The sequence below is a fragment of the Hypanus sabinus genome, unplaced genomic scaffold (genome assembly GCF_030144855.1).
Source record: "Hypanus sabinus isolate sHypSab1 unplaced genomic scaffold, sHypSab1.hap1 scaffold_1138, whole genome shotgun sequence".
Classification (NCBI taxonomy): domain Eukaryota; kingdom Metazoa; phylum Chordata; class Chondrichthyes; order Myliobatiformes; family Dasyatidae; genus Hypanus; species Hypanus sabinus.
In genome coordinates, this window is record NW_026779196.1 from 1 (window position 1) to 12,035 (window position 12,035).

General features: G+C 45.8%; 1 pseudogene; it reads left to right on the forward strand.

The window, feature by feature from the left end:
• Nucleotides 1–286: 286 nt before the first annotated feature.
• LOC132386386 (gastrula zinc finger protein XlCGF26.1-like) lies at nucleotides 287–4,419 on the forward strand (annotated as a pseudogene).
• Nucleotides 4,420–12,035: the final 7,616 nt, after the last annotated feature.

A 12,035-nucleotide genomic window follows, 5' to 3' on the forward strand; every position in this document is an offset into this window, starting at 1 on the left:
AAAAGAAAATCCTAGATGCAAATCCAGAACAACTATTTGTGTGAGACTGTTTCAGTTACTGTGGGGCCAGGCACCCATGCTGCTCGGCAGGAACAGGGAATAATACCAATGGAGAGAGTCAAACTGAGCCAAGGCTCAAATTGGAGACGGCAGAAATGCCCCATTCTTATAAAGACAGGAAGAGCATCAGGGAATTGATGGTCATTCCAGATACCAGCACTCTGCCCAGTCAGGAGATGATTTCTTTGTCCAACTTGGGTTGAACCTCACTGTAACAGTGTGATACCAGATCAGACCTTGGCAACTCAAGTAATCTCATCGGAAATGTTGTCCTAAACCCATTGATGGATTTTGTAAATCTTTTTACAGGTTAAAAACGGGAAGGAATTCGTCTCCAGGAAGCTCAAACATGGCACGACTATTTTGTTGTCTCTGTCTGGATAGTTAAGAAGTGGAACATGGGATCCTATCGACCATCCTTCCTGCTCAGACTGTGGGGAGGGATTCACTCGGTCATCTGACCAACTGGCAACCCGTCATTTTACACAGGAGAAAGGCCTTTCACCTGATCAGACAGTGGGAATGGATTCACTCGTTTATTACAATTGAAGGTACATCAGCAAGTTCACACTGGGCAAGGCCATTCACCTGTTCTGTCTGTGAGAAAGGATTCAGTTGGTCTTCCCACCTGTGGACACACCAGTCAGTTCACACCACACCGGGCGGAGGCTGGTCATCTGTTGAATTTCTGGGAAAGGATTCACTCAGTCATCTGACCTAATGGCTCACCAGCAAGTTCGCACAATTGAGCAGCCGATCATCTGCTCAGTCTGTGGGAAGAGATTCACTCAGTCATCCAGCCTACAGAGACATCAGCGAGTTCACACTGGGGAGAAGCTATTCATCTGCTCAGAATGCGGGAAGGGATTCACTCAGTCATCCCAACTACAGTGTCATCAGCGAGTTCACACTGGGGAGAAGCCGTTCACCTGCTCAGTCTGTGGGAAGGGATTCACTGATCCATCCAACCTGCAGAGTCATCAGCGAGTTCACACTGGGGAGAAGCTGTTCACCTGTTCAGAATGTGGGAAGAGATTTACTCAGTCATCTCAACTACATAGTCATCAGCGAGTTCACACTGGGGAGAGGCCGTTCATTTGCTCAGTCTGTGGGAAGAGATTCACTCATTCATCCACCCTACAGAGACACCAGCGAGTTCACACTGGGGAGAAGCCGTTCATCTGCTCAGAATGTGGGAAGGAATTTACTCAGTCATCCCAACTACACAGTCATCAGCGAGTTCACACTGGGGAGAAGCCTTTCACCTGCTCAGTCTGTGGGAAGGGATTCACTGATCCATCCAACCTACAGAATCATCAGCGAGTTCACACTGGGGAGAAGCCGTTCAGCTGTTCAGAATGTGGGAAGGGATTTACTCAGTCATCCCAACTACAGAGTCATCAGCGAGTTCACACTGGGGAGAGGCCGTTCACCTGCTCAGTCTGTGGGAAGAGATTCACTCAGTCATCCAACCTACAGAGTCACCAGCGAGTTCACACCGGGCAGAAGCCGTTCACCTGCTCAGTCTGTGGGAAGAGATTCTCTGAGTTATCCCAAGTACAGAGTCATCTGCGAGTTCACACTGGGGAGAGGCCATTCACCTGCTCAGACTGTGGGAGCAGATTCACTCAGTTATCCAACCTACAGAGACATCATCGAGTTCACACCGGGGAGAAGCCGTTCATCTGTTCAGAATGTGGGAAGGGATTCACACAGTCATCCCAACTACAGAGTCATCAGCGAGTACACACTGGGGAGAAGCCATTCACCTGCTCAGTCTGTGGGAAGGGATTCACTGATCCATCCAACCTACAGAGTCATCAGCGAGTTCACACTGGGGAGAAGCCGTTCGCCTGTTTAGAATGTGGGAAGAGATTTACTCAGTCATCCCAACTACAGAGACATCAGCGTGTTCACACTGGGGAGAGGCCGTTCAGCTGCTCAGTCTGTGGGAAGAGATTCACTCTGTCATGCAACCTACAGAGACATCAGCGAGTTCACACTGGGGAGAAGCTATTCACCTGCTCAGTCTGTGGGAATGGATTCACTCACTCATCCAACCTACAGAGTCATCAGCGAGTTCACACTGGGGAGAAGCCGTTCACCTGTTCAGAATGTGGGAAGGGATTTACTCAGTCATCCCAACTACAGAGTCATCAGCGAGTTCACACTGGGGAGAAGCCTTTCACCTGCTCAGTCTGTGGGAAGAGATTCACTCATTCATCCACACTGCAGAGGCACCAGCGAGTTCACACTGGGGAGTAGCCATTCGTCTGCTCAGAATGTGGGAAGGGATTCACTCATTCATCCCAACTACACAGTCATGAGCAAGTTCACATTGGGGAGAAGCGATTCCCCTGCTCAGTCTATGGGAATGGATTCACTCTGTCATCCCAACTACAGAGACACCAGCGAACTCACACTGGGGAGAAGCTATTCACCTGCTCAGTCTGTGGGAAGAGATTCACTCAGTCATCCCACCTACAGAGTCATCAGCGAGTTCACACTGAGATGAAGCCGTTCACTTGCTCAGAATGTGGGAAGAGATTCACTCAATCTTCCACCATGCTGAGACACCAGCGTGTTCACACCACTGAGAAGCCGTTCCTCTGCTCAGAATGTGGGAAGAGATACATTCGCTCTTCCACCCTACAGAGACATCCGCGAGTTCACACTGGGTAGATGCAGTTTACCTGTTGAGAATGTGGGAAGGGATTCACTCACTCATCCCAACTACTGGCACACCAGTCAATTCACAATGGGGAGTGGCCGTTGTTATGAATCCCTTTGTTTCATTTGCTGTGGACTGTTATTTTGAGAGAGACAGAGTGATTAAGAAGGTGAATAAGTCTGACTTGCAGCTTGTTTACATCACTCGCAGCTTGTTGAGCTTTAACTCTGGACACAGACTCTCAGAGTCAGACGTAGACGAAGGAGGAAAAATGGAAGGATCGGAACAAGGGAACTAGTGGCCAAGGGTCACTGTTTGGATTTTTCCTATGCCCAGAAGGGTGGGTTAATTATCGATTCAGCTTACATCAAATGTGTGGTTGTTACCTTGTTTGAGCTATAGGAGTGGATCTGATTTGGGATATCCTGTGAAGACCACTGATGTGTTAACCCTTGCCTGGGCATGGTGTGGTAATTCATTTGAAGACGATACCCCTTGTGACAAGTCACGTTGGGTGATAATTAGTATGTGGATTTGGAAGGATGACAGATAAAATCTACAGTGACTGTTCTCTCGTTTTACCACCATGGAACCTGTGGAATTCGACATAATTGCCTTCTCTCAACATTTACCCTGGATTACAAATATCTCTCTCATCACCTATTCTGTGGATGAACTGAACTTTCATAATTTACCATCTCAAGACTCCAAGCCTTGTTTCTCCCGAGCTCAATAGTTTGGGAGTTTTATTTACACACATATATATACATAATACTATTAACTTCTGTTTATCTTGTTTAAGTTACTATTGTTACGAAGGATGAACAGCTCTGATGGGCAGAAGGGTGCAGGGTTGCCCATGTCCCCCTCCCCTGGGAGAATTACAAACCGTTACTGTTGCCAGGCAGCTAATGACAGAGAAAGAGATGGAACAAAAACTTACTGGGACTGGATAAGGTAGAGATAACACAGGGAGGAAGAGACTTGTTGTTCCACTATATTATGACTCCTGTAAGACTTATGGCTCCGGAGAGGGCTGTTTACTTGGTACTATTCTGTTCATTAAAATTCCTCAGTGGACAGCCAGAGTGGGCTGGTTTGATATGCTGAGCCATTCAAAACTGATTGACACCTGAGACCCCATGAGTAGGGATAAAACTGAGGTCTGGGGAGACACCCCTCAGACGCACCAAGAAACACACTAGTGAGCACTGCTTAAGTGTTGGAACCCACGAGAAAGTGTGGGGCATCGGAGACCTAACAAAGGATCGGTCAATTTTAACTCACAGTGTTTATAGCGAGGCCGGTGGGGGCTTGTGTGTGTGTCCACCCTTGCCTGGGTGACGAGTCCACCATAGAAGAACGGTCTAGCTAAAGGACAGAGCGGTCATACCTGAATGGCCAACACATCAATGGATCAAGATCGTAAAGGAAGGTTTGACTGGCTGTCACTGTTTGCTCGCTCTCTCTCTCTCTCTCTCCCCAACAATTACAACACATCGACCAACAACTACCTCAGCTTGTATGAACTGAACTGAAATTTATATTCACATATGACAATTCATTATCCCCTAGACATCAAGAGAGCTTGTTTATTATTGATTATTATTATACCCACACTTTTAGGTTTAGTATTGCTAACGTGTAATATCTGTATATTTTACTAATAAACACTGTTTTGATAATAGTACCAGACTGCAATGGATACTTCTATCTTTGCTGATAAGACACCCAGTTATGGGGTACATAACAAATTGGGGCCTCGTCTCGAGATTTGATACCAAATTGGGGGGGGGGGGGGGCAGTGAATCGGGCTGTAAGTAACCAGACGGGAAACCAGCAAACGGGGGTGGGTAACCAGACGGGAAACCAGCAAAGATGGATATAGATGAATTTATAGAAAACCCCACTCTGAAGGCGCTAGAGAGTGCCAAAAAGACAGACTTGGTGAATATTGCAAAAGGTTTAAATCTATCAGAGTTGAAGCCGTCAATGAAAAAGTGGGAGATATAGAGGGCCATAGCCCAGTATTATATATCCTAGGATGTGTTCACGCTGGGGGTATTGGAACTTATCCCTGAAAAGAAACCAGTTGTTGGGGTGGTTCTGTTAGAGTTGGAAAAATTAAGGTTGGACGCGGAACAGAAGAAAAGAGAGAATGAGCTCCAGCTAAAGGAGTTAGAGGTGCAAAGGGAGCGGGAAAGAGCTGCCTAGGCAGCACAAAGGGAGAAGGAAAAGGCTGAAAGGGAGATGGAGGAAAGGGAAAAGGAGAGAGACAGGCAGCATGCGCTGGACATGGAGAGGTTAAAGCAACAGGGAAAAGACCGAGGGAAAGGCTCAAGAGAGGAGAAGTTTAATGTTAGTAGAGAGTTTAGGTTAGTACTTCCGTTCGAGGAGACAGATGTTGATAGGTACATCTTGCATTTGGAAAAGGTGGCAGTGAATCAGAAGTGGCCCAGGGATCAGTGGGTGGCGTTGTTACAAAGTGCATTAAAAAGTAAGGCTCAACGGGCATATGTGGCATTGTCCATGGACGAGTCTGAGGATTATGAGGAAGTAACGGAGGCTATCCTTCGGGCCTATGAGTTGGCACGTGAAGCGTATAGGCAAAGTTCAGAGATTTAAATAAACTGTGGAATCAGACGTATGCAGAGATTGCCTATGAAAAGGGTGTGCTCTTGGATCGTTGGTGTGCTGCAGAAAAGGTGGAGGAGGATTTCCATCGTTTCAGTGGGTTAATTCTGATTGAGGAATTTAAAGGTTGTGTTTCGCATAATATCAGGATGTATCTGAACAAGAAGCCAAATAATTCAATATCAGAATTTGCCAGTTTTGCAGATGAATATGCCCTAACCCACAAGACAAAGTTTTCCTCAAATAAGAGTTACCAGAAAGGCAGTAGGGACGGTAAAGAAAGTCCACTGGCTAAGGTAGAGAATAAGCGGGGAGCTAGTGGTAAAGTTAAGGAGGAGGACAAGCAGACTGGGAGGAAAGTTCCTGGCTTGAATGTTATAATTGTGGAAAGGTTGGTCATATTGCATCTAAGTGCTTTGCTCCGAAGAAGGAGGCAGGAAAAGGGAAAACGGTAGTCCCTACAGGGTGTGTCGATCAGCAAAGGTAGATAGAGTACGAGAGGGGCGTGAGAAATTTATTTCAGAAGAGAGACCTCAATTCCAATGAGAATCTGGAGAGATACTGGGGCTGATCAGTCATTGATCCTAAGTAAAATGCTAGATTTTGGTCCTGAGACTGCAGAGCTAGTTTTAAGAGGTATAGGAAAAGGGACAGAAGCTGTGCCTTTGCATGGGATCATTTTAAAATGTGACTTGGTATCTGGACCAGTCGAAGTAGGGGTGCGGTCAGAATTACCGAGAGACGGCGTGGACGTCCTTCTTGGTAATGATTTAGCAGGTAGTGACGTGTGTTCAGCAGTGAAGCTGACAAGCAAGCCTGTGAGTGCTGAGGACCCGGCCCTGGATTCTAAGATCTATCCCGCATGCGCAATCACTCGCAGCATGTCGAGAAAGGCGGCTGAGAAAGAGGACAGTTTAAATGAGTCCAGTGTTGATTTGGCTGAGACGTTTTAACCGACCCTGTAACAAGAGGGGTTAGGGGATAATAAAGCGGAGAATAGGGAGGTGAAAGAGAATAAAGGAGAGGAGGTAGACCTACCCTTAGCAAGAAAAGAACTTATAAAAGAGCAAGGACGTGACGAGGAGCTTGTGGCATTGAGAGAATCAGTTCTTTCTGAGACAGAACTGGATAAAGAACCAGAGGGCTACTACCTGAAGGACGGAGTGTTGATAAGGAAGAGGAGGCCGACCACGGGCCAGTCAATGATGACTGGGCCGTAGAACCAGGTGGTAGTAACGAAGGTGTATCGGGATGAAATTTTGAAATTAGCTCACGTGACCTCTAGGTGGACATTTGGGAGTAAGGAAGACAGTGGATAGGGTTATGAAAGAATTCTATTGGCCAGAAATGAGGAAAGATATAGCTGATTATTGCAAAAGGTGCCATACGTGTCAGGTGGCAGGAAACCCGAACCAGGTTATCCCTAAGGCACCTCTCAGACCGATACCCGCTTTTGAGGAGCCTTTCTCCCGAATCATTGTGGATTTTGTGGGACCTTTGCCTAGAATAGCGAGTGGGCGGCAGTACGTCATGACCATGATGATTGCCGCTACACGATTTCCAGAGGCTGTGCCTCTGAGGAATGTTAGGACCCCTGCGGTGATGAAGGCCCTCATTAAATTATTTACCACAGTGGGGCTACCTAAGGAAATACAATCGGATCAGGAGAGTACATTTACATCCAGAACATTTCAGCAAATGATGACACAGATGGGAGTTAAACACATTTTAGCTTCTGCATACCATCCGGAATCTCAAGGACCGTTGCAAATATTCCACGCTACACTAAAGATGTTCGAGACTGGGATGATGCATTACCACTTCTGTTATTTGCAGTGAGGGACACGATTCAGGAATCTCAGGGGTTCAGTCCGTTTGAGCTCGTTTTTGGTCACAGGCCCAGAGGACTTTTGACCCTACTTAAAGAGAAGTGGTCTAGCCCGAACGTTCAAATCAGTGCGATTCACTATGTTTTAAAATTCCGGGAAAGACTCCATAAAGTATGCGCCTTGGCAAAGGAAAATTTAAAAGACTCCCAGACCAGAATGAAACAATGGTATGACAAATGTACCCGAGAGCAAGAATTTCACGTGGGCGATAAGGTCTTGGTCCTATTCCCTGTAGTTACCACCCCCTACAGGCGAGGTTTCAAGGACCATACAAAGTAGTTAAGAAAATAGACTCGCTGAACTATGTGATTGAAACCCCTGATAGGCGCAGGCCGAACCAGTTGGTTCATGTAAACATGCTGAAAGGTTATCATGAAACGACCCCCGCGGAGGTCGGTGCAGTCACGAAAACTGATGAGGTAGAGAGGAGTGTTGAGGAGGACCCAGAGCGTTTTGAAAAGATAAGTATAATACCCACCAGACTAGAGAACTCAGTTATTCCAGCCAACCTTGCTGATAAAGTCAATCACTTAGAGCCTGAACAAAGAGAGCAGTTAACACAGCTCATTAAACGGCATACAGATTTATGTCCAGATGTTCCAAGGAGGTGTAAAGGAACAGAGCATGATGTCATTGTTACCTCGACCCAGCCGATTAAACAATCCCCTTATCGGATGAATTTGGAAAAGAACAAGCTAGTAGAAAAAGAAATTGAGCATATGCTAGACGCTGGTATAATTCGTGAATCCTTTTCTGCGTGGGCCTCTCCGCGTGGTAGTACCGAAATCGGACGGTACCATAAGATTCTGTACCGATTACAGAAAGGTGAATGCTGTCACGCAGACAGATGCTTACCCTATCCCTAGGGTGGACGATTGCATTGATAAAATGGGGAAAGCGAGGTACATCACTAAGATTGACTTGTTAAAGGGATACTGGTGCTTTCCTTTAACGGACAGGGCTTGAGAAATTTCAGCCTTTGTCACCCCATCCGGGTTTTACGAGTACAACGTCTTGCCGTTCGGAATGAAAAATGCACCAGGGACATTCCAGAGGATGATTGACATGGTGATAAAAGGGTTAACAAAGACCAAGGCTGATATTGACGATGTGGTAGTTTGGAATGGTGATAAAAGGGTTAACAAACACCAAGGCTGATATTGACGATGTGGTAGTTTGGAATGACACCTGGAATGAGCACATTGAGGCTGTAGAAAACCTGTTCAAAAGAATGTCTGCAGCCCAACGTACAGTGAACTTTGCAAAGAGTGAATTTGGGCATTCCACAATCACCTACTTGGGTATGTGGTAGGGCAGTGGCAGTTGGCTCCTTTGCAGGCAAAGGTACAGGCTATTTCTGAGGTTCCTGTACCAACAAATAAGAGAGCCTTAAGAAGATTTTTGGGCATGCTGGGGTACTATCGAAAATTTTGTAAGAACTCTGCTGATATCGCCCTCCCGCTTACAAAACTCCTACAGAAGGAAGAAAAATTTGAGTGGAACAATTCTTGTCAGGATGCTTTTGACAAGTTAAAAACCATACTGTGCCATCACCCTGTGTTAAAGGCACCTGACTCGTTAGAACCTTTCTCCCTGGCGACTGATGCAAGTGATGAGGCTGCAGGGGCAGTCCTATTGCAGAAAGCAGGGGATGGGGTGGAACACCCGGTAGCGTATCTCTCTCGGAAGTTCAATGCGCACCAGAGTAATTACTCTACCGTAGAAAAAGAATTGTTGGCACTTGTTTTGGCAATACAACATTTTGAAGTGTACATTTGTTCACCACAAAGACCTTTAATTGTTTATACAGATCACAACCCTCTGGTATTGCTGGCTAACATGAAAAATAAAAACAGGAGATTATTAAATTGGAGTCTGATGCTACAAGAGTTTGATATTCAGATACAACATATTAAAGGAAGCGACAATGTAATCGCTGACTGTTTATCCAGATGCTAAGTGAAGGTATATCTGTATTGCTTTATAGTTAAGAACACTTCTGTATTTTTTTTTTTTGCTAAACTCTGTAATCCTGTAAAACGCTGTACTAGTTAATGTTTCCCTTTGGTGAAAATTCCTACAAGGATGGGGGTGTTACGAAGGATGAACAGCTCTGATGGGCAGAAGGGTGCAGGGTTGCCCATGTCCCCCTCCCTTGGGAGAATTCCAAACCGTTACTGTTGCCAGGCTGCTAATGAGAGAGAAAGAGATGGAACAAAAACATACTGGGACTGGAACATTTGCTTCAGATAAGGGAGAGATAACACAGGGAGGAAGAGACTTGTTGTTCCACCATATTATGACTCCTGTAAGACTTATGGCTCCGGAGAGGGCTGTTTACTTGGTACTATTCTGTTCATTTAAATTCCTCAGTGGACAGCCGGAGTGGGCTGGTTTGATGGGCTAAGCCATTCAAAACGGATTGACACCTGAGACCCCGTGAGTAGGGATAAAGTGAGGTCTGGGGAGACACCCCTCAGACGCACCAAAATACACACTAGTGAGCACTGCGTGAGTGTTGGAACCCACGAGAAAGTGTGGGGCTTCGGAGACCGAACGAAGGGTCGGTGAATTTTAACTCACAGTGTTTATAGCGAGGCCGGTGGGGGCTTGCCTGGCTGACGAGTCCACCATAGAAGAACGGTCTAGCTAAAGGCGAGAGGGGTCATACCTGAATGGCCACAACAACACATCGACGGATCAAGATCGTAAACTAAGGTTTGACTGGCTGTCACTGTTTGATCTCTATCTCTCTCTCTCTCTCTCTCTCTCTCTCTCTCTCTCTCTCTCTCTCTCTCTCTCTCTCTCTCTCTCTCTCTCTCTCTCTCTCTCTCTCTCTCTCTCTCTCTCTCTCTCTCTCTCTCTCTCTCTCTCTCTCTCTCTCTCTCTCTCTCTCTCTCTCTCTCTCTCTCTCTCTCTCTCCCTCTCTCTCCCTCTCTCTCCCTCTCTCTCCCTCTCTCTCCCTCTCCTCCCTCCCTCTCTCTCCCTCTCTCTCCCTCTCTCTCCCTCTCTCTCCCTCCCTCTCTCTCCCTCCCTCCCCGCTCTGGACGGCTCCCCCCTCTCTCTTAATAGCAGCAGAATTCATGGGGTCTATTTTGGACCCCGTTACAAAGTAAGGTTACCCCTAACACCCGAATAAGAGCTTCCAAAAGAGTAGCAGGGATCACCAGGGTAAACCAGAAATTAAAGCTGGGACTAGATTCAAGAGTAAGGATGAAGGGAAACAGTTGAAGGAGAAATATTCTGATCTTACTTGTTACTATTGCCAGAAAGATGGTCATCAGATGGCTATTTGTTCCATCCTGAAGAGGATAAACGAAAAGGAGGCAGTCCCAAATGCCGGTGTTCAATATGTTGAAGCACCTATAAACCCACAGTGTTTGGCACATTCTGTTGAGGCTCAGATAAGGTCTAAGAGGTCTAACCGAGTTAAGAATAGATTCGATCATTTTATGTCAGATGGGTTTGTATTAGTAAAGGAGGAGTCAACCCTGGTACCAGTGAAAATTCTTAGAGTTACTGGGGCTTCTCCGTCACTTATATCAGACAGCGTTCCTAAGTTTGGTGCTGAGACTAACACTGGAGAGATAAATCTTATTAAAGGCATTAGGGGCGGCATGGTTTCTGTGCCGTTGTACAAGGTAACTTTACAGTCAGGGTTGGTTTCGGGACCTGTTAAGATCGGATTATGCTCCAGTTTACCGGTGGAAGATGTTACTTTGCTGTTAGGAATGACCTGGCAGATAGTAAAGTTGTTCCTGCAGTGCTATTGACAACTAACCAACCACTGAAGACCCACAGATGGATTTTAACATTTATCCTTCCTGCCCAGTAACACGAAGTATGGCTAAAAAGTCTGCCGACGCAGACGGTCTGTGCAGCGTGATTCTGATACCCATGATAGCCAACATCGGGATTCAGGTTATGATGACTTGTCAGGATCTTTACTGCCTTCATTGTTTCAACAGGATTCCGGTAGTAAGTCTGATGAGAAAGATTTATCCCTGTCTAAGAAGGAGTTTATAGCAGAAGGGAACCGCGACCCTGAGATTGAAGCTTTAAAAGAAACAGCTCTCTCAGATGGTGAGACTAAGAAAGTGCCGGGAGGGTATTGTCTCAAGGATGGAGTGTTAATGAGGAAGTGGAAGCCACCAGCTATAGAAGTGAGTGAGGAATGGGCAATTGTTCAGCAAGTTGTAGTTCCTAAAGTTTATAGGACTGAAATTTTAACTTTGGCACACTTTGGAGTGAATAAAACTGTAAACAGGATTATATAAAAATTTTACTGGCCTAATCTGAGGAAAGATGTTGTGACCTTTTGCAGAACCTGTCGCACTTGTCAAGTTCTGGGTAAACCGATTCAGGTCACGCCAGTGGCCCCACTGCGGTCTGTACCTGCATTTGGTGAACCCTTTTCAAAATTTATAGTGGATTGTGTTGGCCCATTGCCAAAGGCTAAAGCTGGCCATCAGTATTTGCTAACTATTATGTGTATTGCATCCAGATTCCTAGAGGCAATGCCTCTCAGAAATATTAAAGCTAAAACTGTGACGAAGGATTCACTGGACTTCAGCCCATTTGAACTGGTATTTGGTCATAGAGTGAGGGGACCTTTGAACTTGTTAAAGGAACAGCGGATTGATGGAGATATACATATTAACTTGATAGGCTATGTTTTGAAGTTCAAAAATATATTACACCAATCCTGTAGAGAAAACTTAAAGATTTCTCAAAACAAAATGAACTGTTGGTTTGATAAGCGGGCTCGCGAAAGAAAATAC